The sequence below is a fragment of the Solanum dulcamara genome, chromosome 5 (assembly GCF_947179165.1).
Source record: "Solanum dulcamara chromosome 5, daSolDulc1.2, whole genome shotgun sequence".
NCBI lineage: Eukaryota > Viridiplantae > Streptophyta > Magnoliopsida > Solanales > Solanaceae > Solanum > Solanum dulcamara.
Window position 1 is genome coordinate 31,070,074 of NC_077241.1, and position 22,220 is coordinate 31,092,293.

At 33.8% G+C, this 22,220-nt stretch overlaps 1 pseudogene; it reads right to left on the bottom strand.

Moving 5' to 3' along the window:
- Window positions 1-392: 392 nt before the first annotated feature.
- Window positions 393-4,584, bottom strand: LOC129890839 (uncharacterized; annotated as a pseudogene).
- Window positions 4,585-22,220: the final 17,636 nt, after the last annotated feature.

A 22,220-nucleotide genomic window follows, 5' to 3' on the forward strand; every position in this document is an offset into this window, starting at 1 on the left:
GTGTTCTATGGATTACTGAAGGCTTTTTCATTAGCTGCAATTTTCATTTATGTCTAATTCTCTTCTAATTCAACTTTAGTGTGTATGTAATTCATTTTTGTGTTTCTATAGATCACTGAAGGTTTTTTCATTAGCCACACTTTTCATTCATCACTAATTCTATTCTAATTCAACTTTAATATGTATGTAATTTATTTTTTATTCAAGTTTAATTCATTTTTTATTCAAGTTTAATTCATAATGCAGGTTTCAGTTTGATAACACTACTGAAACACTTTAACATTAACGTAGCTATGTATTGCATTATAAAAAAAGAAGATATATTTTACATGAACAAAAAACTATATTAAAATTGTATTTTACGTGTACAAAAATTATCTTAAAAAGGATAGCACAAAACAATCTTCAAAACCTAACTAATACATCAGCTATAAACTGTTTTTAGACAACATAGTTTTCATATACATTTTAACTAATATAACTACATTTATTTATTTATGTGGTCTTTCATCTTCACTTTGAAGGTTACTCTTTTGCTTCTTCACTGCATATTCTCATAGTAGAGCCCCAAACCTCTTTCGGAGACTGTCTGCACTTAGTTGTTGATTTGCAATATCCTGGCCATTGCTCACTAACTCCGCAAATGCAGCCACAAAAACTCCACAGTCTCTACAAAATTTAAAATATAAAATTATTATAAAAATACTATTGAGTTTAATAAGACCAATACAAAAAATAGTATTTATTTGATAAACAATTAAACTTACAATGAATCTTCTTGTTGTCTTGGAATCCCTTCAGTTATGAACTTACATTCAATGAGCTCAAACTCATTTTTTCCATTGTATTTAGGTGATTTCTTCAATTCAGGACGCTTATCATAGAACTTGACCACACTCAAGTAGTATGGTAAAATCGATGAAATCATGCCAGCAGCGTTTTGAGTCAGAAAATTCACCCCTCCTCTAGACGGAAATGAATCATACACCTTCAAACACCTTTCAACAATATCAAACACAACAAAAATCCAATGATAACCCTCTTTAATATTTACTGGAAAGAGAACATAATCCACTTTGTCCCATGGGGTGCTTGCCAATAAATGGCGTCTGCATATATACTCAGCAATAGCATCTGAAGTTTTGATTCCAAATTTTTTCTTATTTTCATGAGCTTCATAAAGTTGAAAATAAGATTGAGCAATCTTTGTCTTCAATAGACAATCAGTAGTTGTAAATCGAATATTATTGTTGGTTTCATACTTCCCCTTCTTTCTAATATAATAAAAAATGACGTCAAGATGCTGCAAAAGATTTAAAATGATGTCAAGTCTCAGATAATACTTCAAATCTATAGAAAGTGTCAGTCAATTCAGTGAGCTCATTAAAGCTTGTCTAGAAAAATGGGAGAAGAAGTTGATTCAGAAAAATGAGAGTGTTCAACTGGAGTTTACATAACTAACCTCATCATTCCATGCTTGATCAGAATGTGTCAATTTGAAAAACCATTATTTTGCTTGTACATTGCAAACACCTAATTCAAATGCTGACTTGAGGACATTAACAGCATCTGGATACGGTTTCTTTCCCCTTTAAAGCATAAAAAAATAAAATTTTCAGTCAGTTAACTCATTTAAACTAAAGAAATTTTTTGACATATAAAACAACAAACATAAATAAATTATCTCTTTTTTGTACCCTTATAAAGCCATAAACTGAATGAATCTATCAAATCAGATTCATTATCTACTCCGATTACAAGTGAAAAGGGATTTTTATCTCAAATATTTGATGTGTTACACATAAAGTCCCTCCAGATTCAAAATGTTGTATATAAGGAGATTTAATTGACTTTCCTGGAATTTTGTTCCTTGCACTCTTCCTCGGTGTTGCTTTCTTTTTATTTTCATCAACGGCTGCTTTCTTTTTTTTTTTGTTTTCCTCAATAGTGGCTGCCTTTTTCTTTTTGTTTTCCTCTACAGTGGCTTTCTTTCTTAGATATGATGCTTCTGCCTTACGGATCTGGAAAAGATCTTCAGCACACAACATGAAGTCATCAAGCATTTGAGGAGTTTTTTGACAACCCTTTGCCGCATCGGCATCAATAGACGCACCACAATCTAGTTCACCTTTGTTAACTGCACTACTATTAGGTTGTGCCTCAACTGAATTAAGATCAACAGCCTCTTCTCCTATATACACATAAATCTTTTAGTAATGCATTAAGGGAGGAGCAGATAGAGTAATTAGAGATCAAAGAGGTTTATTTGAACTTTCAAAATTAAACTAATACCATTTATATCAGCAATAATCTCAGATAAAACTTGTTCAATAGCAATTTCTACAACATCTTTATCTGTACATAACATGGAAAATTTAAACAAAGCTGAATGAAAGTATATGAAATATGTATTATATTTGTATTAAACCCTTCATTACCAATTTTGCTTTCAGAATTCCCAACAGTAGCAAATTTAATGATAGTTTTACACACTTGAGATTTTTCATGCTGAGCTGATTCTACAACTTGAGTGTCATGCCCTCTTGACACATGTATTGATGTATCAACACAAGGAGAAAATATTGTGTGTAATTAAAATATATTACAAGAAAAACATGTGAATAAAAGTTTGGGGAAAAGTGGGAAACTAATCAATTTTGACAGATAATGTTCTATGTTGCTTGGAATCTTCAAAAATACAGTTAGGTGCGTGTCAAATTCTCCAAGAATAGTGCATTTTTGGAAGACCCAACATGGGTGCGACAACATTTTTGGAAAGTATAAGCAAAATAGGTCATTTTTGGTTCCTTGAGGAAAGTAAGGGAGAAGGAAGATTGAAAAAGCCAAATGGATAATTACCCAGCTATCCTGTTGTTATTACAATTTCCTAATTTATTTCACTACCAAACTTGGAAAATGGATGACACCTATCCACTTTTACTTCCACTCCTCTTTATCCCAAGTTACACATAGATTTCGATAAGTATAAGCATTTTCATTATCATGGAAACATATTTTAGCTAGAACAGAGAATTTTTAACATATTAAAAATCTCCAACTTCAAACAACAAGCTCTATTACAATGAAAAATATCCTCCATCTCATTTACATCCAATTTATCTATTCAAGATACTTTAATAAAATTTATGGAGTGAAATGGAAGACGATTAACTAGACACTACATTAGAGTATAGAAATCACTAAAGCTAAACTATATATGACAGTGCTAGTCAATGTCACTTGAAAACTATAGCACACAAATAATTTTAGTTTGGTAAAAGAACTCATCCACATTAGCACAAAGAATACAAGCACGCAATCCACTATTCAGCTCCGCAATGCCTATGATTATGAATAGTAACACTAGCAACTAAACCATATACAACAACAACATACCCTATGTATGGGGAAGGTAGCGTCTTCGCAGACCCTACCCTTACTTTGGGAGGTAGAGTCAACTTTAGTGTGTATGTAATTCATTTTTGTATTTCTATAGCTCACTGAAGGCTTTTTTATTAGTTACACTTTTTATTCATGTCTAATTCTATTCTAATTCAACTTTAATATGTATTTAATTTATTTTTTATTCAAGTTTAATTCATAATGCAGGTTTCAGTTTGATAACACTACTGAAACACATCACTGAATGCTTTTTCATTAGCTACAATTTTCATTCGTGTCTAATTCATAAAAATGTAACTCCTCTATATTAGCACAGAGAATACAAGCACTCAGTCCACTATTCAGTTCCAAGGTCTAAGATTATGAATAGTAACACTAGCAGCTAAAACCATACAGCAAATTATATTCATAGTCAAAGTTTACCATTCTTCTAAGTGAAAACATGTGAATAAAAAATTCAAGCTTAAATTACAACTTAGATAAGTAAAAATTCTAAACAGTAAATAAACTTAAGTCCCTGCCAGCAAGCAAAACAAGATAATATAGATGTATTTAAAACATAAAAGAACCTCCATTGAAGTCTAATCCACTAGAAAATATCTCGCCAGCCATTTTGTTAGATGATTCCCTGGCTTTTTAAGTAAAAGAACTGTTGTCTCTCTTAGCAAACAACAAAGAAATATTCTTCAATAATTGTTTGTTGGAATTCATCACAAATTCTTTCATTTGAATAGATTGTAAATCTATCTTCTCTTCAAGAGCTTTGTGATTTTCATTCACCTAGTATATAATCAAATATAACACAAATATTAGAATAACAATTTTAAAAAAGATAAAGCCTAAAGGCAAGTTAGCTTATACCTTTGCAAGTTCTTTTCTCAACTCTATAACCTCCCTGGTCAATATATCTAGACTATGGTTTGATCCTTTCGGCTCCAATTTCAAGATTTTAGAATGGTAATCACGAGGTTCAGGAAGCCTCAATTTAGATACCTTATCTTCACTCGCCACTATATTCTCAAACTGAAATTAAAATACAGAAACAAATAGATGTATTAACTTGAGTTGAAATAATATATATATATATATATATATATATATATATATATATATATATGTGTGTGTGTGTGTGTGTCATAAATTATATTAACTTTGTATAGATACCTTGCATTTCGTAGGCATGAAGATGTCATTTTCAATATGCTTTTGCCAAGGACTTTCAGCAACTGTTTTCCACCTCAAAATTCTTGGAATAGAATCAGAAATTCAAAGAGCTAAATCTTCATCGACTCTATAACAACACTCAAATATCCAAATTTGAAGGGCAAGAGGCAATCCACCTAATCTATAGTACTGATTGGTTGAATTAAGCTTGTGCCTCACATTATCAAGCAACTTTTTGTAGACATCTAAACCCCACGGGTAAGAATTGAATTGTCCACTTTCCACAAGGTAGAAATCTCTATTACTAATTTGGTATTCATTGTTCTCATATGAGAACAAAAAATTATTAATAAAGAACAAAATAGCTAGTGAAATGGCAGAATCATTATCTATGAATTTTTTTGATAAAAACAACTCGCGTAGATGATTCTTTTGAACAGTAATTTGTTCAGGGAAATAATTTCTCAACAACCGACAAGAAGAATCTGGAACATTAACAGAGGAACCATCACTAACACAATTTAAGCCTGTAATTAACCCAAATTCCCTAAGCTCAAAAAACAGCATCTTCTCATTTAATTCAACAGCAAACACATCATCTGGTGTGTGTTTTAACTCCTGTTCATAAGGCAATGAATAAGTTGGAGTTGTGTGGTCACTTTTAGAAGGTCAACAAAGTAACCTAAATAAGTATTCCTAAACAACTCGAGCTGTTTTTAAGATAAACAAAGTTTTATCTTCTCAAATACGTCATGATTAGTATATAACGACCACCTACTTAAAGAATACAAAATATCTGGATGTCTTCAGAATTTACAATCCTACATATAAATAATATCAATCTATCACTATAGATAATTATATTTTAACATGAACCCTCAAATAGGACTTAAAAGATATGTGAGATTTCAAGGAAAGAAGAGTAGCTTTATCAGTGCTAATATTAGCTAGTGAAGAAGAATGGTAATGAAGCATAATGAAACCTGTAAGAGAAAACAGAAGATTGCAAATTCTACCCATGACTGTTTTTATATTGGAATGTCTTTTATATGACAATAATTGATAATACAAAGCAATGATCTTATAAGATCTATTTATTGATATCAAATCTTCCTTTGGTCTTAAGCTCAACAATAAGATAAGATAAATACAAAAGATTAAGGAATTATGAATCTAACGCAAGAAGTTATTTCAAAATAGAGAAACTGCACTCGACAATAAATCAGAATTTTATCAAATTACACTTGATTTAAAGTGAACATACAGAGATACTGTAGAGTGTAGATATATAAAAAGGATCTAGTCATGGAATAGTTATACATCTAAAGATTTCTTCAGCAATCAAGGAGAAAGGAAAAGAAATAGACATGGCTCCGATGTAAAATAAAAGCAAATCAAATATTTCATTTAAAAATGAACTACTGCCAATGTGTATTCCTCAAGTTTCAAGGAAAACACATCATCACAAACATACTAAACTTTAATTATTGCTTTACTTTTTACAAAAAATGGGATATTACTGTTTCATTTTCACTCCTCCTTTAATAATGAAAGACTCTTGAAAGCAATCTTAGCTTAGATTAAATTATTCTCATTGAAAAACTAATAGTTGTGAGGGAGAATAAGCTTGAAGAATCATATGGTAAAGAAATCTGCTTTGGATTCATTTTTGCCTGCAGTTTTTGCTGGTCTACATGTGGCTAGTTCTAAAAATATTAGATTTATGGGAGGATGATGAATGAGATTATTGATTGTTCCAATAAGTAGGAAGATGCTAACATAGGTTGCTTATTAGTTCAAAGTTTAATTCATTTTTGTGGTGTACAAATCACTGAAAACCTTTTTCATTAGCTATAGGTTTCATTCGTCTCTAATTCCCTTCTAATTCAACTTTAATGTGTGTAATACACAATTTCATTCAAATTTAATTCATTTTTATGGTGTACAGATAACTGAAAACTTTTTTCAATTAACTACAGATTTCATTCATCTCTTATTCTCTTCTAATTCAACTTTAATGTATGTGTAATACATTTTAATTCAAAGTTTAATTCATTTATATTTATATATTTAAAAAAAATAAACAAATTGCAACACAAAAGATCTAACAATTCATGACAAAACTCCCAACGATCACTGTTATAATAAACTTGAGCAAATGAATTTAGACTATAATAAAAGTATCAAATACACAAATTTTCTTCAACATCTAGCACACAAGTTCAAAACAACAACAAACTAAGAAAATACACATAAACAGATTGAAAATGCTATCAGTTAAATAATGTGTTGGTAGAATGAAATACCGAATACAAACTCTCCAGTAGAACCGTATTTTTGCACAATCGATTTCGAATTTTTGGATTCTTCTCCTGAGCAACTGTAGGTTTCACTTTTTTTGACTGAAATTGAGGAGGTAAATCCTCAAAATTATCATCACTGTCAATAAATTTCTTAGAAGCCAATGTAACATCAACTCGTTTTCTTTTCAATTTAGATTTAGAACTCAATTCATTGGTTTTTTTCTTACTTCTACGCCCCTTTTTTTCACATGCAATGCTTGGAAATTTTGATTAACCTCACCACCAGCTTCTTCTGGAAATTGATTTGCAGAAATTCCCAAACTAAAAGTTGGACCGACATTCACTTCACCACTACCGGTTGAATCAACAAATTAAATTCGTGGGCTTTTTCTTGGAGATTTCTAACCTTCCATTACAATTGTGCACCTAAAACCTATAAGTTCCGTCTGAAATAAATAAAAAGATGAAAGAATAAGGGAAGAATGAAGAAGAGATGAAGGAATAAGAGAGAGACGCAGAAACTGAAGAAAAACCTTAGAGAGAGAAAGCCCTTTCCTCTTCCTCAAATAAAAGGGTATGTAATGTTTTTTAATTAAAATATTGCTATTGATTGTTAAAAATGGTAATAAAATAAAAGTATATTTAAAAATGGTAAATATTTTTTAAAACACATTCAATTAAGTAATTTTCCCTATAATATATGTAGGTGTGTTGTGATATTGGTGGGTTGCTGTATGTATGAAAGGATTTGTTGGTTTGTTGGTGGGTTTTGGGCGGTAATGTTCATGAAAAGGGAAGGGTTTTTTGGATGGTTTTTAATTGTTGTTATAAGGTCCCGCATTGTTTAAAGATTAGAATGCGTCATACTAGCGTAAAGTAGGGGGAAATGGCTTCAGAGGACCCTTTTTGTCTTGAACTCGATGACTTCTGATTGGATGCATTTTTGGGTCATTGTTGCAGTCTTTTGTCTCCCCAAAACCCTAAACTTCACCCTCTTCTCTCTTAAATCATCTCCAACAAATTTGCCCTCAAACTCAAGGATTCAAGATTTCCATTGAAAACCTAACATCAAGACTTCTTTAATTGTTCTTCAAATTCCTCTTTAAGGTATGTGGGTTTTCATCCATGGGTCCTTCCACCCATGGAGTCCAAATGTTTCTCAACCTAGCATTTCAATTCAAAATGATGAAATCTTATGGGCTTTTACATGATGACTTTAAATGCATAGATTATGATATATTTGAAGTTTTTTTACATATATTGATGGATATTGACTCTTGATTACATGAAGATATGATATCACTAAAGTGACTATATGAAGGCTTGAAAATAGTTTTAAGACATATATGGTGGGTTGCTTTGAGAATGTGTATTTTATGCATTTCCATTACTCTCATGCATGCAAGAATCCTTTAAAGGCATTGAAAGGTTTTTACGAAATAAACCCACCTAGTTTTCTATGATAAACATAGTTGAAATGAAGTTTGACTCCAATGAATGTTATGTAGTAAATGTTTATGAAGAGGAGTCTTTATGAAATGATTTATTGATGAAAGGGTTTCTTAGCCAAACTAAGGTTTCAATATGAAATGACAATCCTCACATTGAATCAAATGAAATATTTAAGTTTATGATATGACATGTATGACATCCCTATATGCCATCAATGCTTTTGAACATTTTTTCAAAAGATAGGTCTAATTAGCATGGTACCCGAAATACCATCACTGATTGTAAACCTAATTTTCTTATAAGTCAAGGTTCATTAGTAGGATGGTAAATAGGGAATGACAGTCATGATGATATTATAAACCAAAGGTTTTAATGAGCTATTCTATCGATTGATGTTTTAATGTTAAAGTTGCTATATAGATGTTCTAACGTTATTCTGTGGGATTTGACCTAGCACTAATTATAGCATGTAGATGGAGATTCGACCGTAGTCTCATGTTGCATTAACTATGTACCACCGTAGGAGCCCTTGTTGGCTAGGCCTTTGTAGCCATCAAATATTAAAGTTAAAGTTAAAGAATGTTATAAGTTGATCGGACCTGACAAGTAGTCTCTCTGTGCCAACTTAGGGGGATATGTTAGATTCCATGTAATAGTTCACATGGTTTTAATTATAGGTAATGGTCACTTCCCCACAAAATGAATGTTTTAAGGTTTCATATGATGATGTCTAATGCATGCATTGACTTATGCATATTGCTTACTCATGTCTCTCTTTTGTTCTTCAATTAATAACATACTCACATACTTAGTACATTCAAAGTACTAACACATACTTTTGCCTACATGATATCCCTATGTAGGGATCGGCATCGCTCTTTACCCTCCTCTCCGTGGCTAAGTTGATTGTTGAAGGCTACCACTTTGGTGAGTTCCCATGTTTCAGGAACGACACTCCTATCTTATCTAGTCTATTATGTTTAGACTCTTACGTTGAACTTTGGTATTTTTGACTAAATCTTGAAGGTAAGTTAGGGACATGTCTTAGCCCCCGCCAAGTTTTTAATGTAGAAGGTATGGTTGGACATATAAAAAGATGTTTTGTTGTCTTTGATTCTTATTAAATGTGAAGCCCCTTAGTCCCTATATCCCTTTTGTTTCTCTTGTTTGTTTATCATTACCAATGAAATGCTTAATGAATGCTAAGAGGCTTGGGTAAGGTACCTCTGGGTGTCTCATTTGTCGTGTCACATCTAGGACCTAGGCCTGGGTCATGACAAACTTGGTATCAGAGCACAAAGTTTTGAAATAGTCCTCGGAGTCTAATATACTGCATAAAATAAGGTCTTGTTCATGGTTGTGAAGCGCGCGACAACCATTAATAGGAATCTATGGGACGTTTAGGGAAGTTTTTCACTTCTTTCAATTATTGTCGTGCCCTAGAGTGTCCTGAGTTTTTCCTCTAACTAATAACCAATTTTATGTTCTTTAGATAATGCCTCATGGAAGAGCACCTCCAAGAGCAAGGGTTGACAGTAAGGTTTAAGCTACTCCAGTTTTGGATATCCCACATCATAAGGAAGGGGTAACTCATGCCGAGTTCTACAACATCATTGTATTATTGGCTCAAGATATAGCCCACCAAGGGCATCAAGGTGTCGCTCCTTCTAAAGTGCAAAAGACGACCTCTCGAATTCGGGAATTTCAAAGGATAAATCTGCCTATGTTTGATGGTTCTAAGCTAGATGAGGACCTATGGAGTTTATCGATGAGATGCATTAGATTGTGGCTATCATGGGTGAGACACCAAATGAAAAGGTTGAACTAGTGACTTACCAACTAAAAGATGTGGCTCGAGTGTGGTATGATCAATGGATGGTTAAGAGGAATAAAGAAAAAGGACCGATAGAATAGGAAGAGTTCAAAAGTGCCTTCCTAGACTGTTTCTTCCCATTGGAGCTTAGGGAGGCCAAAATCCAAGAATTCATCCACCTCTATCAAGGAGTATAAGTGTGAGAGAGTATGCCCTCAAGTTCAAAAAATTGTCCAAGTATGCTCCCTTTATGGTCTCCGACCCTTGGGCAAAGATAAGTAAATTTATTTACGGTGTCTCAAGCTTGGTGTCCAAGGAGCGCAAAATGGTCATATTGGTCAAGGAGATGGACATCTCTCGATTAATGACTTATGCCGAACAAATTGAAGAAGTAAGGTTGAGGGAAAGGTATAGAGGGTTCAAGAAATCTAGAGTAGATGGTAGAGGGTCTAACCCTCAAAGGTTTGGTTATGATAGCAATGGCAAAGGTCAATGTGGGGAATAGTTTATGGGAAAAGGTTCCATTAATACTCCTCCTTCCAAGTTCAATAAGGATAAGATTCCTAATCAAATGGTCCCAATAGATAATGTTGGTGCCCAAGCTTCTCCCCCATGTAAGAAATATGGGAGGACCCACAAAGGGGAGTGTTTGGCGGGCTCAAATGTGTGCTTCAAGTGTGGTAAATCGGGTCATCATGCTCGTGATTGTAGAGGTAGTAGTGGTGCTAGGACTCAAGGCCAAGTTGCTCATGACCAACAAACTCAGGGAGGTGGCCAATGCCCCAACCATTTCTATTCTATACAAGAGAGGCAAGAGGTTGAGAAACCACCTAATGTTGTTACCAATATGTTTAAGGTCTTTACTTTTGATGTTTATACATTGTTGGACCCTGGTGAAAACTTGTCATTTGTTACTCCATTATTATCTAATAGGTTTGATATATTTCTCAAAATGTTAGCAGAGACATATTTGGTGTCTACCCTCATGGGTGAGTCGGTTGTGGCTAGAAAGGTCTATAGGGATTATCCCGTGTCCATCTTGTATAAAGTCGCTCCTTGTGATCTTATAGAGCTTGACATGGTAGATTTTGATATCATCCTTGGGATGTATTGGTTAGATGCATCTTATGCTTCTATAGATTGTAGGATTCGTCGAGTAAAGTTTTCATTCCCAAATGAGTCCATTCTTGAATGGGAGGGTCGTGATTCAATAGTGAAGGGTAAGTTCATTTCGTGTCTTAAGGCCTAAAAATTAATTGCTAAGGGTTATATTTACGACATAGTGAGAGTTAGGGATGTCGACTCCGAAAGACCTTCTCTTGATCGGTCCCTATAGTTAATGAGTTTTTTTATGTCTTTTCCGATGACCTTTACGGTGTCCCTCCCGAAATAGAAATTGATTATGGTATCGATCTCATCCCCGATAACCAACTTATCTCTACCCCTGCATATCAAATGACCCCATCAGAATTGAAAGAATTGAAGAAACAATTAAAGGACTTGCTAGAAAAGGGGTTCATACGACCTAATATTTTGCCATGGGGTGCTCCTGTGCTATTTGTAAAAAAGAAGGATGGATTGCTTCGAATGTTCATAGTCTACCGGTAATTGAATAAAGTAACTATTAAGAACAAGTACCCACTCCCTAGGATAGATGACTTATTTGATCAATTACAAGAGGTAAGTCACTTCTCCAAGATCGACCTTTGGTCGGCTATCACCAACTTAGGATAAGGGAGTGTGATATTCCCAAGACGACAATTCGGATAAGGTATGGTCACTTCAAGTTTATGGTAATGAATTTTGGGTTGACGAATGCGCTGGCGGTGTTCATGGACCTAATGAATAAGGTGTTCAAACCCTTCCTTGATAATTTCACTGTGGTGTTCATTGATGATGTTTTGATCTACTCTCAGAGTGAGGAAGAACATAAGGATTATTTGGAAATTATGCTCCAAACATTGAGGGATAGGCAATTGTTTGTAAAATTTAGCAAGTGTGAGTTTTGGTTGAAGGAGATGGCCTTTCTTGGTCACATAGTGTCCGGCAAGGAGATTAAGGTTAATCTGAAGAAAATAGAGTCGGTCAGGAATTGGCCTAGACGATTGCCTCCTTCGGACATAAGGAGCTTCTTGGGTCTAGCTGGTTACTATAGAAGATTCATCGAAGGGTTTTCTTCCATCTCTTCTTCTATGACAAAGTTGACTCAAAATAAGGCAAAATTCATATGGACGGATGAGTGTGAAAGAAGTTTCAAAACTTTGAAAGATCAACTTACCTATGCTCCTATTTTGACTCTACCAAAAAGATTAGAAGGGTTTGTAGTTTATTGCGATGCTTTAAAGATTGGTTTGGATTGTGTCTTAATGCAAAACGGTAAGGTCATAGCCTATGCTTCCAGGAAATTAAAAGTTCATGAGCGTAACTACCCTACCTACGATCATGAGTTGGCAGCCATTGTTCTTTCTTTGAAAATTTGGCGACACTACCTCTATGGGGTACATGTAGATGTGTATACCGATTATAAAAGTCTTCAATACGTATTCACCCAAAAGAACCTTAATCTAAGAAAGATGGTGGCTAGAGATCCTTAAGGACTATGACATGAGTGTGCATTATCATTCGGGTAAAGACAATATGGTTGTCGATGCACTTAGTAGAGTGTCTATGAGGAGTGTGGCCCATGTTGATGAAGGAAAGAGAGAGTTGGTGAAAGATGTTCACCGATTGGCTAGACTAGGGGTGAAGTTGTGCAGTACCGGTGATGGTGGTATGGTTTTCCAAAATGGTTTTGAATCCTCCTTGGTGGTGGATGTTAAGTCGAAATAAGATCTTGACCCGACACTTGTAGAGTTAAAGAAGTTGGTGAAGGAAAAGAAGGTAGAGGTCTTTTCATAAGGGGGAGATGGGGTGTTATATTACCAAGGTCGGTTATGTGTTCCGAATGTGGATGGCCTAAGGAGATTGATCTTAATAGAGGCACATAATTCTACATATTCCATTTACCCTGATTCGACGAAAATGTATCGAAATTTATATTGGTGGAATGGCATGAAGAAGGACATAGCAAGGTTTGTGTTTGAATTGTCAACAAGTGAAGGCCGAACATTAAAGGTCGGGTGGTCTAGCCTAAGATATTGAAATCCTTACTTGGAAATGGGAAGATGTGAATATGAATTTAATAGTGGGTTTGCCTTACACTCAGAAGCGACATGATTCTATTTGGGTGATTGTTGATAGAATGACTAAGTCGGCTCATTTTCTACTTGTTAGGACTTCCTATAGGGATGAAGATTATGCAAAGTTGTATATTAGGCAGTTGGTGAGATTGCATGGTGTGCCATTGTCAATGATTTTGGATCGTGGTACTTAATTCACTTCTCACTTTTGGAGATCATTTCAAAAGGGTTTCGGTACTAAAGTAAAGTTAAGCACCACATTCTATCCTCAAACCGATAGGCAAGTCAAAAGGATAATTCAAACACTAGAGGATATGTTAAGATCTTGTGTGTTGGAGTTTAAAGAAAATTAGGATGATGTAACATCCCTCAAAAATGCTCACAAGTGCCTTAAGAATGCCTTGGGATTCGGGCACTCATGTAACGCATTATCCTTAATCTTTTTTGGAAAATCCGAGTTCGGAATATTGATCAGGGAGTCAAAACTTGCAGGAAAATAGTTTCGGTGAATTTTTAGGATCCTAGATCGAAAGATAGATTTTTCAAGAAACTGCACAAAACAGAAAGGTCCGTGACATGTCCGCATCATGGAGTTGGCAAGGATTTTCTGGCCGAGTTGGATTTTTAGTAAGGGTATTTTAGACTTTTCCCAAATTATTAGCTAATGTACCTAGACATTTTTAGGACCTAATTCAACTTTATAAATTAACCTAAACCCGTAATTCTATTCATTCTTTTATAATTCACCTACTCAAATATTTCTCTCTCTACAAAAGACTCTCAAGGGCTCCATTGAAGACTTCAAGTAAATTCACTCAAGCTCTCAATCAAAACTCTCAAGTTCTTCCAAATTATTTGGTGTTCTCACTTAAGGTATGTGGTTATTGATTCGTGAATTCTTTCATCCATGAAGCTCAATCAATTTCTCAAGGTTTTCTATGAAATTAAAGTATGGTATTTTATAGGTTTTATGATCTATATTCCTATTGCATGAATTATGATTCAAAGTATGATCATGAGTCTATTTTGATATAAATTGATGGTTATTGCATTAAATTGAAGAGTTTTTTCATGAATTCTCCTACTTTAATTTCTAGGGTTCATGATGAAAATTATGAGTATTTTCAATTATACTTCCTAATGATATTATCTATATGAATTATGTATGGGCTGAAAGAAAGTTTATGATCATGCATATTTTTAAGTAAATTTCATAGTTTTTAAATCAATTGATCATGCATTCATGTCTTATCTTAATTTCTAGACAAGCTATGGTCATGAATTTTCAAAGTATGAATTATAATTATGTATTTCAATAATGATATGTTTATGTATGTATGATTTGTAATGTGGAAGAACAATATCCGCATTGCACTTATGTTATGAAAATAAGCTGCTCTATGATTTTCAAATCTATGATCACGACTATGATATATGTCAATTATGATTTCTATGTTATATATATATTTCGTAGGATTTAACTTAGCACCGAATGTGGACTTGAGGTGGGACTCGAAATATGGGGTCCTTATATAAAGTCTCTTATCACATAACTACGTGCCATTTTAGGTATAAAAGGGATTAGAGGTGAATACCCAAATCACTACGAGGTGAGTACCCAAAATATCAAGTCTTGGAGATGAGTACCCGAGTCTAAGAACTAGGGGTAAGTACCCGGTTCACATAACTGCTTAGTGGATCCACTTAGGCATGTAGGAGTCTACCTTGGCAAGTAGTCTCCCCCTTTCCTCTGATGTAGGGGCAACATTGGGATTCCATGTTGTAGCTCGCATGGTCTTATTGTCGGTTATTGTTCCTATCCCACATATGTATGGTCTTTTATGTTTTAAATGACTAATCCTATCTTTTACTTTATATGATACTCTTATGGTTTATTATGCATTGATCTTTCTTAAAGACTACTTATGATTTTTACTACTTCTCCTATCATGCTAGTTAAAATGGTCATTTGTACAAACATGGTTTTCTATGCATTGCATTGCCTACATACTTAGTACATTCCAACGTACTAATGCATATTTTTACCTACATTGTCTCATAATGTAGGGGTTGAGATTGAAGATCATACTCATCTACATGGCTAGTTAAGCTTTACTACCCAGCGGTATTTATGGTTTATCCTCATTTATCGGGGACTAGTTATCGAGTTGGTTATTATTTCAAAGACTTTTGTTATGTTTCATATTGAGGGTGCTCTAGGGACATGTCTTATCCCCCGCCCATTTTGAGTAGAGGCATCTAGTTGGATAAATATTTCGAGTCTATGTTGTCATATGACATTCTTCATTTACTATTCATAGTTTAGACTCTCTTATGATGTTTTCGCTTTTGCTTTACCTTATGTATGCTTATGATATGTACAAGAGGCTTGGTTGGAGCCCTTTAGGGTTTCAATCATCGTGTTACGACTGGCCCTAGGTTGATTCGTAATAGATGATCACCTACCACTCATCGAGTTTGCCTATAATAATAGTTACTACTCAAGTGTTGAGATGACGCCGTTTGAGGTTTTGTATGGGAGATGATGTAGATCCTCGGTTGATTGGTTCAAAGTAGGTGAGATGACCTTGCTGGGCCCTAATTTGGTACTCGATGCTTTAGACAAGGTGAAGGTCATTAGAGAAAGGTTGAAGATGGGTCAAAGTCATCAAAAGTCCTATTCCGACACTAGAAGAAGGGATCTTGAATTTAATGTAGATTATTGGGTGTATTTGAAGGTTTCACCCATGAAAGATGTGGTTCGGTTAGGTAAGAAAGGAAAATTGAACCCTAGGTATGTAGGACCTTATAGAATCTTAAAGTGGGTTGGCAAAGTTGCTTATGAGTTGGAATTACCTTTAGAAATGGCCATGGTTCATCCGATGTTCCATATGTCAATGTTGAGGAAATGTGTGGGAGATCCTAGTTCCATAGTGCCTTTGGAGATAGTGAATGTTGAAGAGAATTTGACCTATGAAGAGATTTTGGTTGAGATTTTGGACCGGCAAGTCAAGAGATCGAGGAACAAAGAAGTTGCATCCGTTAAAGTCCTTTAGAGGAAACAACAAGTTGAAAGTGCCACATGGGAAGCGGAAGAAGATATGATGAAACGTTACCCTCGTCTCTTTCATTCTACTCAAGCATAAGGTAATAAGTCATTCATCTTCAAGTATTTAAGACTCCTATGTTTCAGTTTTCTTAAGTCCTCATATGCATATATATTCTTGAAGTTTATGCATTGCAAGTGTCTTTTTGTTCATGTTGGGTTGCCAGTCCTCGTGCCATGTCTTTTTCTATGCTAATGATTCTCATTCGAGGACGAATGTTCCCAAGAGGGAGATATTGTAAGGTCCCACATGGTTTAAAGGTTGGAATGTGTCATATTAGGGTAAAATAGGAGAAAATGGCTTTGGAGGACCCTTTTTGTGTCGAACTTGATGACTTCTAATTGTATATATGAGTTATGATCAATTCCTAAGTATTTAAAGAGTGTTAGATGTGGTGTGAGGTCATAAGGGATCTCTAACACCAAATCGAGTCCAAAGAATTTCTATCGGCTAAGTCTTCGTATGAGTCCAAAATAAGGTCAATTTCAAACGTCTATATATCCTACTATATAAAGAATTAGTGTCCCATTATCTATCTAATTAAAGGTCTTTAGGTCTTCTTTCCAACGCCGCCATATTACATTATTTGGAGTTTAGAGTAAAATGTTATGTCCTCTTAACCAGAAAGGTGCGCGCCAAATCTGCGTCGCAGACTTGGTCAATCTCTGCTCATATTTTAATTTCTAAAAAAAATAAACTGTGGGGAACACCTCCGCATCGCGGACTTGTTCCCAGTTATTCAAAATTTAGCAAAAATCTTCAGTTTCAAGTAAGGGCAACTTGGACAATCCCCTCAACATATATAGACGAACTTGGACGCGTTTTTGGGTCATTGTTGCAGTCTTTTGCCTCCCCAAAACCCTAAAATTCACCCTCTTCTCACTCAAATCATCTCCAACAAATTTGTCCTCAAACTCAAGGATTCAAGATTCCCATTGAAAACCTAACATCAAGATTTCTCCAATTCTTCTTCAAGTTCCTCTCTAAGGTATGTGGGTTTTCATCCATAGGTCCTTCCACCCATGGAGTCCAAAATTTTTCTCAACCTAGCATTTCAATTCAAAATGATGAAATCTTATGGGCTTTTTATATGATGACTTTAAATGCATAGATTATGATATATTTGAATTTTTTTTACATATATTGATGGATATTGACTCTTGATTACATAAAGATATGATGTCACTAAAATGACTATATGAAGGCTTGAAAATAGTTTTAAGACATATATGGTGGGTTTCTTTGAGAATATGTATTTTATGCATTTCCATTACTCTCATGCATGCAAGAATCCTTTAAAGGCATTGAAAGGTTTTTAATAAATGAATCCATCTAGTTTCGTATGATAAAGTAAAATTGAAATGAAGTTTAACTCCAATGAATGTTATGTAGTAAATGCTTATGAAGGGGAGTCTTTATGAAATAATTTATTGATGAAAGGGTTTCTTAGCCAAAGTAAGGTTTTAATGTGAAAGGACAATCCTCACATTGAATCAAATGAAATGTTTAAGGTTATGATATCACATGTGTGACATCCCTATATGTTGTCAATGCTTTTGAATATTTTTCCAAAAGATAGGTCCGATTAGCATGGTACCCGAAATACCATCACTGATTGTAGACCTAATTTTCTTATAAGTCAAGGTTCATTAGTAGGATGGTAAATAAGGCATGACAGTCATGATGATATTATAAACCAAAGGTTTTAATGAGCTATTCTACCGATTGATGTTTTAATGTTAAAGTTGCTATATTGATGTTCAAACGTTATTCCGTGGGATTTGACCTAGAACCGAATGTAGCATGTAGATGGGGACTCGATCGAAGAGGTTCTTAAGTAAAGTCTCCTGTTGCATTAACTATGTGCCACCATAGGAGCCCTTGTCGCTAGGCCTTTGTAGTCATCAAATGTTAAGGTTAAAGTTAGAGAATGTTAAAAGTTGATCGGAGTTCTACCTAACAAATATTATCCCCGTGCCAACATAGGAGATATGTTGGATTCCATGTAATAGATCACATGGTCTTAAATATCGGTTATGGTCACTTCCACACAAAATGAATGTTTTAAGATTTCATATGATGATGTCTAATATATGCATTGACTTATGCATATTGCTTACTCATGTCTCTCTCTTGTGTTCTTCATTTAGTATCATACTCACATACTTAGTACATTCAACGTACTAACGCATACTTTTGCCTACATGATATCACAATGTAGGAATCGACGTTGCTCCTCACCCTCCTCCCCGTGGCTAAGTTGATCATTGAAGGCTACCACTTTGGTGAGTTTCCATATTCTGGGAACGACATTCCTATCTTATCTAGCCTATGTTATGTTTAGACTCTTACGTTGAATTTTGGTATTTTTGATTAAATCTTAAGGGCGAGTTAGGGACATGTCTTAGCCCCCGTCAACTCTTTAATGTAGAAGGTATGGTTGGACATAGAAAAAGATGTTATGTTATCTTTGACTCTTATTAAATGTGAAGCCCCTTAGTACCTATATCCCTTTTGTATCCACTTGATTTGCTTATCATTATCAATGAAATGCTAAGAGGCTTGGGTGAGGTACCTCCGGGTATCTCATTTACTGTATCACGTCTAGGCCCCAAGCTTGAATCGTGACATTTATTGTATTGAATTGGGGAAATTGGGGTATAGCCGATCAGTGTATAGGTGTTGGAAAGTTATGATGTATAGGAAATTGTGTTGTATAGTATGTAGGTCTTGGGTTGTAGCGTAGGTATAGGGAATTGGGTTAAATGATAAAAGGTAATTGAGGTGAAAAGTGGCTAGATTTGTAATAGAAAAAATGACTACATGATTTTAATTGTAGCCAATCTAATTATAAATTTAGCCAGAATGAATTTAATTAGCGAATTGGACTAAAGATTTAATAAGACGAATTGACACTAATTAATTAACGAACTTCTTAATTCTAACAAAATAAATTAATTAACTTAGTTCTAAACTAATTAATTAGAAAATATAAGTTAATAATTTACGAAATAACTAATAAAATTAAAATCTTTTTGAGATCATTTTCGAATATTCATAAAAGCTAATAATTATATACGTAATTATATATAACTATATATGTCAATCAAAAATTATAAAAATGACAAAATTATTTTAAAATAACTTGAAAATATTTTTTTGAATTTTTAAAATAATTACTTCAAATTGTTTAAAAATTGAAGAAGTTCGATAACTAATTTATGTTATGGAGGGTCAAAATTGGATGTCAACAACACCCATACATACGGTGCAAGTGTGAATGTATTAGCGCCCCAAACTGCGTTGAGGACTTCTTAGTCTTTAGGATAAATATGTCTCATGTATATGAAACTTCCTGTACACTTTTATCACTCTATGCATACTCCACTAGTTTAAAAGTTTAGAAAACATCTAACAACTTCGATAGTGAAAACTGAAACCCTTCTGATCATTACCGATCGCTAATCTTCTTTTTCTTCCTTTAGGAGGAAAACTTTCATTATGGCACAATATTAATTTTAATATGATCCTTCAATGTATGTATACCTTTATCTAATTGAATTGATGAATAAATATGTTTACTTCTTAAAATATTTTGGTATTCCTTTTGTTTGTGCATTCTCTCTTTTAAATTACTTTCATAAAGTAACGTAAAAAAAAGATTTTCTAAGTCAGCAAACCAAAAGAAATTATGTGGCGGAAAAATAAAACATGTAAACAAAAGAGAATAAGGGTGATTTGGTGGTCGGAATATAAAATAAGTAAACAAAGGAGAATAAGAGTGATTTGGAACAAAAATATATTTTATAGCTTGACTTCGTATCAAAATTGCTTTGCAAAAACTCACAAACAAGTGACGAAGGAATTTCACAAATGATGCAATAACAAATTACCAAGTATGACAAGCCATATTTCTTATGTCTCCTTAATGGTGTGTTTCACCTACTCGTCCTCTATAGTAGTTCTATCATATAATTTGTACAGAAATCATTGTAGACGATAGAACTGGTTGTGTCCGAACAGCTAGATCCGAACACAGGACATACACAAGAAATATCGTCTACACAAAAGTATTAGGTGAGATACGATGAATAACATGACAAAAGTAATTAAATTGAAAAAAATATATACAATACATGAAGCTAATGAAACTTCTATTGGTTGTATTCATAGGTTTGGGTGAATAAGAGACGATATGACATCAGCAGGCAACTTTCAAAGAAGATGTTACTATCTAGTGTAGAATTTGTTCTTTAAAATTATGCGATAATTTTGTTGGTACTACTTAAAGATAACACGTATTGCATAATACAATGTAAATAAGAGTTCCAAATATTGATTCGTACTCAATAAGTTACTTACAAATTGGATTAACCGTCGTCGTCTGCAATAATTTATATGTCACACTAATAAAAAACTTTGAAAGTGACGTTCACATATTATTGGCCTACAACCAAAGAACAAAAAAAAATAGAAAACCCACAAACCAGTCAGGGTGTAGTGGAGTATTATTTACAAACTTATATTTGGTGAGTCTAAATTATCCATAACAACATCTCATTCAAATCTTCTGAAGTAGTTCTTAAATTATAACGTTGTTGCATTTTCAATAGTTTAATAAAATATAGAATGAATACTATTTTTTGATTATATAAATCTCAAGACTAGGCATACACGTGCAACACGCATGCGGTGAATCTAGTATATTGAAAATAACCAAGCTTCTTGCATCAACATGAACCACCTATTCTCCATTTCTGACCTAAGATTCTTCCTTGACAAAAGGGACAAAGTTAAAAAGTTTCCATCTTAGATAGTTCGTTGTCATCACAAAAGTAAGCAAGACAAACAAAAAGCTAACACTTTTCTTCAGTCATAGAAATTTAGGAGCCACAGATGTGTAAAGAGAGTTATAATCGCGAAGATATCCAGATCTTACTTCTGTCATTTACATAATTCTATGGTCTGTCTACTATTATTCTCTCGCTAAAGAAATAGAATCAATTTCAAAAAAGTGTTTTTCAAGCACCCCTGTTCAAGTGCAGTCGCAAAACAACGCAATCAGAAAGCAACTACTTATGCAAGTTGAACTAATTGAAGCACATGTATATCAGGTTGGAGCTTTAAAGAACTGAAAATTTCACTAAACTTCAACATAAAGAGGTACACACTGAAGTAACGAACAGAAATAAGAGAGAAATAAACTGAGCAACAAAAATTGAACACATATTAGAAATATTTTGAAATGAAATCGAAATAATAATGATAGCAACCTTAGAAAAGTTAAAGAGAACCAGAAGAAGATTATGGTGAAAATTGAGAGAAACGTTGACCTGAAATTGCAGAGTCAGATGAACAAAAGAAGAGAACTCAAAAGAAAAAAATAGATCTAATAAAGAATGAATGAAATTTGGAAGAAGAAAAAAAACATGCCCTTACCTGATGATTTCAAATCTTTATGAAGAGGACACCTGTTATGCTGCAGCGTTTTTTTAGAGATTAGAAAGAAGACGATTATTTTAGAGATTTTTAACAACTGATTAAACAATTACTATTTTATCTTTATATGAGAGTAAATTTACAAATATGCTCGTGGTCGTTCTTCCACCTCACATTTCTATATAATTAATAAAAATAAATAGAAGAAATAATTGGAGGTCAAAAATACAATACTACTCATTTCTAAGGTCCTTTTTGGCGGAGAAGAAAGGAATCCAAAAGGGCACATTTTAGACACGTCCAACTCTATTTTGTTATCATGCGCGTTGTTAAGAATCAATACACATTTTATTTTTTATTT